Raw genomic sequence first — 6343 nt, forward strand, 5'->3', positions numbered from 1 at the left:
ATTTATATACATATTTAGTCCCATTTCTCTGGAGAAGCCTGTCTATCTAGTACACTTTCTGAACCAGCTTCTTTTTTAAAAAGAAAAGTCCTTAGAAGTACAAGTGTAGGTATGAAGAATGAGCTATGTGCAAGAACACTGATTTCAGTGGCCTTTTTAATAACAAGTCACCCTATAGCTCTACCAAGGAACAAGTGAGATAGACAAAGATGTAGGCAGAATATGCAGCGTTTTGTTTAACTTAAATAAAGGCACTGTGGTGCTGTGGTTAAGGGTAGGGGCTCTGGATCCATATTCCATGGGTTTGAGACATACCCTGGTGCTTCCTGGCTGTGTGACCCTTACAGGTGGCTTAACCTCTCTGTGCCTCATTTTCTCCTCTGGAAAATGGGCGTATTAATAGTACCTGCTTCATAGCTTTATTTATTTATTACATTATTACTTTTTATTTTGAGATAAGACTTACACACCCAGCCAATATGGCTCAGTGGTTGAGCATTGACCTATGAAACAGGAGGTCATGGCTCAATTCCCGGTCAGGGCATATGCCCAGGTTGCAGGCTCGATCCCCAGTATAGGGTGTGCAGGGGGCAGCTGATCAATGATTCTCTCTCATCATTGATGTTTCTGTCTCTCCCTGTCCCTCCCTCTCTCAAGTCAATTAAAAAAAATTTTTTTAAAGTCTTACAGAAAAGATGCAAAAATAGCATAAAGAGTTCTAATATACCATCACCCAGTTACCCCTACTGTTAACATCTTACATAACGATAGTAAATTTATTAAAACTAAGGAATTAACCTTGGCACGATACTATTAATAAACTACAGCCTTGCCCTAGCTGGTTTGGCCCAGTGGCTAGAGCGTCGGCTTGCTGACTGAAGAGTCCCAGGTTCAATTCTGGTCAAGGGCACATGCCTGCATTGAGAGCTCAATCCCCAGTAGGGGGCATGCAGGAGGCAGCCAATCAACGATTCTCATCATTGATGTTTCTCTCTCTTCTTCTTCCTTCCTCTCTGAAATCAATAAAAATATACTAAATAAAATAAATAAATGAACTACAGACTTGATTCAGATTTCTTGTTTTCCTACTCATGTTCTCTTTCTGTTTCAGGATGCAATCCAAGGTCCCTCATTGCATTTAGTCATGCCTCCTTAGACTCCTCCAGTCTGTGACAGTCCCTCCATCTTTCGTGACCTTGACACTTCTGTAAAGTACTGCTCAGTAATGGTGTACATTGTCTCTCAATTTGGTTTGTCTTGATTAGGTTGAGGTTTTTGTATTACTGGGAAGGATACCAGAGAGGTGATGTTCTGGGGGGGGGGGGCGGGGGGAGTTATGATGTTACTATGACTCATCGCTGGTGATGTTAACCTCGGTCCCTTTGATTAAGGTGGTGTCTGCCAAGATCCTCCACAGTGAAGCTGCTAGTTTCCCTCGGGTTGTTCTGAGGACTGCATGTTAAAGAGTCTACATAGTTCACACATACCATTGTGGTCTATGTTAATAAATACAAAAAAATATATATGTAAATGCTTGTGTTTGTACTTCTGCAAAGTAAATAAGGCTCAGTGGTTGAGCGTTGACCTATGAACTGGGAGGTCACTGTTCAATTCCCGGTCAGGGCATGTGCCCAGGTTGTGGGCTTCCCATGTGGGGTGTGCGGGAGGCGGCCGATGGGTGATTCTCTCTCATTGTTGATGTTCCTATCTCTCTCTCCCTCTCCTTTCCTCTATGAAATCAATAAAAACACATTTAAAAAAGAAAAGAAAAGAAGAGCTGTAATTGCCTCAAGAGGGAAATGGGCACTGGGAGCTCTGAAGCCAGGTTTTCAGATCAGCCACCCTATCACTGCCTACATGTGCCTTCACCCCTGCTCCCCCCCCCCCGCCCCCGCCTTCCCCTCCCCCCCCCTCCCCCGCCCAGCTGAGCAGAGCTAACTGCGCCTGCAACTTAGCGAGGGGTGCCCAGGAGAGGGCAGTAGTGCCCCCAGCAGCTGTCCAAATGGCTATCACCGTGCTGGGAAGGGGCTGTGCAAGCCATCCTGGGCCAGTAGCTGATTGGCTGCAGTGCTCCTCAGATCAGCCAATCACAGGAATCTTGATGAGACAGATCTGCGGTGGCTGCAGAACCTGTGAAGCATCCCAAGGGTGGCTGCGTCTCCTTGTCAGCACCCTGCGTCATGGAGGCCCAGGGACTGCAGAAATGGCTTTATGGGGGAAAATAGCCATCCTTGCCTGGAGCCTCTGCCATTCCCAAGTCCCCATTTTATGCGATAACCCACTTAGGTTATTAACAGCTTATCTGGGGAGCCCAGGAGCCCCCCTCCAATCTAACCTTATCTCTTATCACTTATCTTTTTTTAGGAGACTTAAGAAATTGTAGTAAAATATATAACATAAAATTTACCTGCATTTTAAATGTACAGGTTTGTGTCCGACCAGCGTGGCTCAGTGGATAGAGCATCAGCCTGCAGACTGAAGGGTCCCAGGTTCGATTCCAGTTAAGGGCACAGGCCTCTGTTGCAGGCTCAATCCCCAGTGTGGGGTGTGCAGCAGGCAGCCAATCAATGATTCTCTCTCTTCATTGATGTTTCTATCTCCCGCTCCCTTCCCCTTCCTCTCTGAAATCAATAAAAAAATATTTTTAAAAAAGGAAAATAAAACTATTAAAAAATCTCTATATATAAAAGCCTAAGCGACCCTTACAGCAGAACAACTGGAATGACCGGTCGCTATGATGCACACTAAGCACCAGGGGGCAGACACTCAACGCAGGAGCTGCCCCCTGGTGGTCAGTGCACTCCCACCGGGGGAACACCACTCAGCCAGAAGCCCGGCTCACAGCTGGTGAGCGCAGCTGCCATGGCATCGGGAGCCTGTCCCGACGCTGCGGCAGCCCTACCGAGTGGCGGCAGCAGGCACAGCAGGCCAGGATGAGCATAAGTGGCGCAGCGCCTGGCCCCAATTTGGGCTCCCCCCTGGCCGCTTGCTGCTTGGTGCACTGCTACATCCCCCGAGGGGTCCTGGACTGTGAGAGGGTGCAGGCCAGGCTGAGGGACCCTCCCCCCCCCCAGTGCACAAATTTTGTGCACTGGGCCTCTGGTAAATAAATAAGTGTACAGGTTTATGGTATTAAGTACAATTATGTTGTTGTATACCACCATCCACCTCCAGGACTTTTTTCACCCTTTAAGGCTGAAACTGTCCCTATTATGAGTAAACACTAATTCCCCATCCCCTCTCCCTCAGTCCCTGGCACCCACCATTCTATTTTGTTTGTCTGATAATTTGACCACTCTAGGGTCCTCATGTAAGTGTAATCATACAGTATTTGTCCTTCTGTGATTGGTTTATTCACAAAATGATAGCATTTCCTTCCTTTTTAAGGCTGAATAACATTCCATTATATGTACATACCACATTTTGTGTATTAGTTCATCTGTCAATGGACACTTGAGTTGCTTCCACAATTGTGAATCATGCTGCCATGAATATGGTGGGTAACTATCTAGTGGAGTCCCTGCTTTCAGTTTTTCTGGGAAATACCCAGAAATGGAATTGCTGAATCAAATGGTAGCTCTCTCTCTCTCTATATATATTTTTTTTTTGAGAAGCCACTATTCTGTTCTAAATGGTGGCTGCACCGTTTTACATTTTCACGAACAGTATACAAGAGTTCCACTTTCTTCACACCCTCATTAACACTTGTTAGGTTCTCTTTGTTTGTTTTTTATAATCACCATCCTAATGGGTGTGAAGTATTTAAATAGGCTTTTAAAGTATATCATGCATATTGAAAAGTATACAAATTATAGATCAGTGAATCAATTATCACTTTTTAAAACTTTTAAGTTGAGATATTAAAGTAAAATGCACAAATATTAATAGATAGCTCAACGAATTTTTACATACATGTGCACCATGTAATTGCCACACAACTCAAGCTATAAAACATTTACTTTTTAAAAATTCCTAGTCTATTAATATCAACCATCTTGTTAATCACATGTAGCATTGTACATTTCTTTTCAAATATATTTTTACTGAGAGGAAGGGAGAGGAAGAGAGAGAGATAGAAACATCATTGATGAGAATCATTGATCGGCTGCTTCCTGCATGCCCCAACAGGGGATGGAGCCCACAACCATGTGCCCTGACCTCGAACTGAACTGTGACCTCCTCGTTCATAGGTCAAAGCTCGACCACTGAGCTACACCAGCTGGGCACATTTTAATGTTTACTTCATGAATTTGAAAACAAATTCTAAGCACTTGAAGAACTTAAATTTATTTTCCTGTTTCAAGTTAATTTTATATTTCCTCTTGGATTTAGCATAAAACCTGTATTTGTTTTAAAATATGTATAAATACTTGTTGAATTAATGAATGTATTTTGATGTTTTGTTTGAGAAGGTGGGATGATAGAAGACATAAATAAAATACCTAAATTAATACACAGAACACAGAGAATCAAGCTCTACACAAAAGGGACTAAAAATGTTATTAATTACAGAAAGTAACATGTTCAATGTTCAAAAGTAAATTAAGGTTAACAAGATGATAAAATCATATCCTAAACAGTTTTTCTGTTGCACTTATGTTTTTATAAGCTACAAATAGTTGTAAAATATTTCTATTGAACTTGGATCTCTGTCTGCCCCACTAGAATGCCAGCTACCCAAGATCAGGGATCTTTTTTTGCTCACTGCTGTTTCTCCAGGGTTAGAACAGTGACTGGCACAACGGAGGCACTCAATAAATGCTTTTTGAGCCCTAGCTGGTTTGGCTCAGTGGATAGAGCGTCGGCCTGCGAATGGAAGGGTCCCAGGTTCAATTCTGGTCAAGGGCACATGCCCAGCTTGCAGGCTCAATCCCCAGTAGGAGGTGTGCAAGAGGCAGCCAATCAATGATTCTCTCTCATTATTGATGTTTCTATCTCTCTCTTCCTTTTCCTTCCTCTCTGAAACCAATAAAAAAAAAATATCTTTTAAAAAATGCTTGTTGAGCCCTGGCTGGTTTGGCTCAGTGGATAGAGTGTCAGCCTGCGGACTGAAGGGTCCCTGGTTCGATTCCGGTCAAGGGCACATGCCTGGGTTGCGGGCTCGATCCCCAGTGGGGGGCCTGCAGGAGGCAGCCGATCAGTGATTCTCTCATCATTGATGTTTCTATCTCTCTCTCCCTTTCCCTTCCTTTCTGGAATCAATAAAAATATATTTTAAAAAATGCTTGTTGAGTGAATATGAGCCTTCTGGTTGTGGATGGGCACAGCCTCAGGCTCCTCTGCACAACTCCCACCACTTTGGGCCTGAATCCAAGTCTGCAGCAGGGTTTAGGGGAGCTCTTCCACATCTCTCAATCCCTTCCCACCGGCTCCGGGACATGAGGGCTCCCCACCTCACGCCCTGGACAGCGTGATACGGTACATCTGTAGAATGCTGAGGGTGTCCAGGTCCAGCATAGCCAAAAGTCAAAACCCCTCAAACTTTAAAACAACGTCACAGTGATGCCAGCTGTACAACTTCAACCATGGGCACACCACTCAGTAAGGCCACTAACAAACTAACAACTTTCAGGGGCAGCTTGCTGTACTCAACAACCAATTTTGGACAGGAGAGTGGGAAGTCAGGGTGAGGGAGGAAAAGGAGAATTGCAGGAAGATGCTCACATGTCTCCAGACCCAAGTACCCAAAATTGACAAAGGGCTGAGAGCAGACACAAACTGGCATAGAGGTCTTCAGGTAGTCGTGCAGCCTACCCTGGGGCTGGGGCAAGAAGGGGGGAGGCAAAGGTAGGGTAATTAGTCAGGTGTGTGGAAGGCAGTCACATGAGGCTGTCACAAGGGACAGTTGCTGGGGTTTAAAGGTTGGGGTGAGCATCAGGACAGTTGTGACAATCGTCACAAGGGACAGTTTCTAGGGTTTAAATATAGGGATGAGCATCAGGAACATTCATTCATTCACACATTCATTCATTCATTCATTCATTCTGTAACTAACATCTATCGAGTACCTACCAGGCCCAGTCCCCAATGCTAGGGACAATATATACAACAAACAAAATCTCCCTCTCCTCATGGAGCTAATATTAACAGCGCACAGGAGATGTTCAATACATGGTGGGGGTGGGGTGGGGGGAGAGGTAGTGTCCCAGGGATCTGAGAGAGGTGGTGAAAGCTAAAGAGAAACTGTATGTTAACCCAGGAACAAATGATGTCCTAGTTGCAGTGGATCAGCACCAGGTGTGGAGGGAGGTGGGCAGGGGATTGAGTGAATGTGACCCAGGGCCCACCCAGCTGAACCCCATCTACCATGGAACAGGTTACCAGGGGCATCAGCCACAGTCTG

Source organism: Cnephaeus nilssonii (genome assembly GCF_951640355.1).
Source record: "Cnephaeus nilssonii genome assembly, chromosome: 5".
Lineage (NCBI taxonomy): Eukaryota > Metazoa > Chordata > Mammalia > Chiroptera > Vespertilionidae > Cnephaeus > Cnephaeus nilssonii.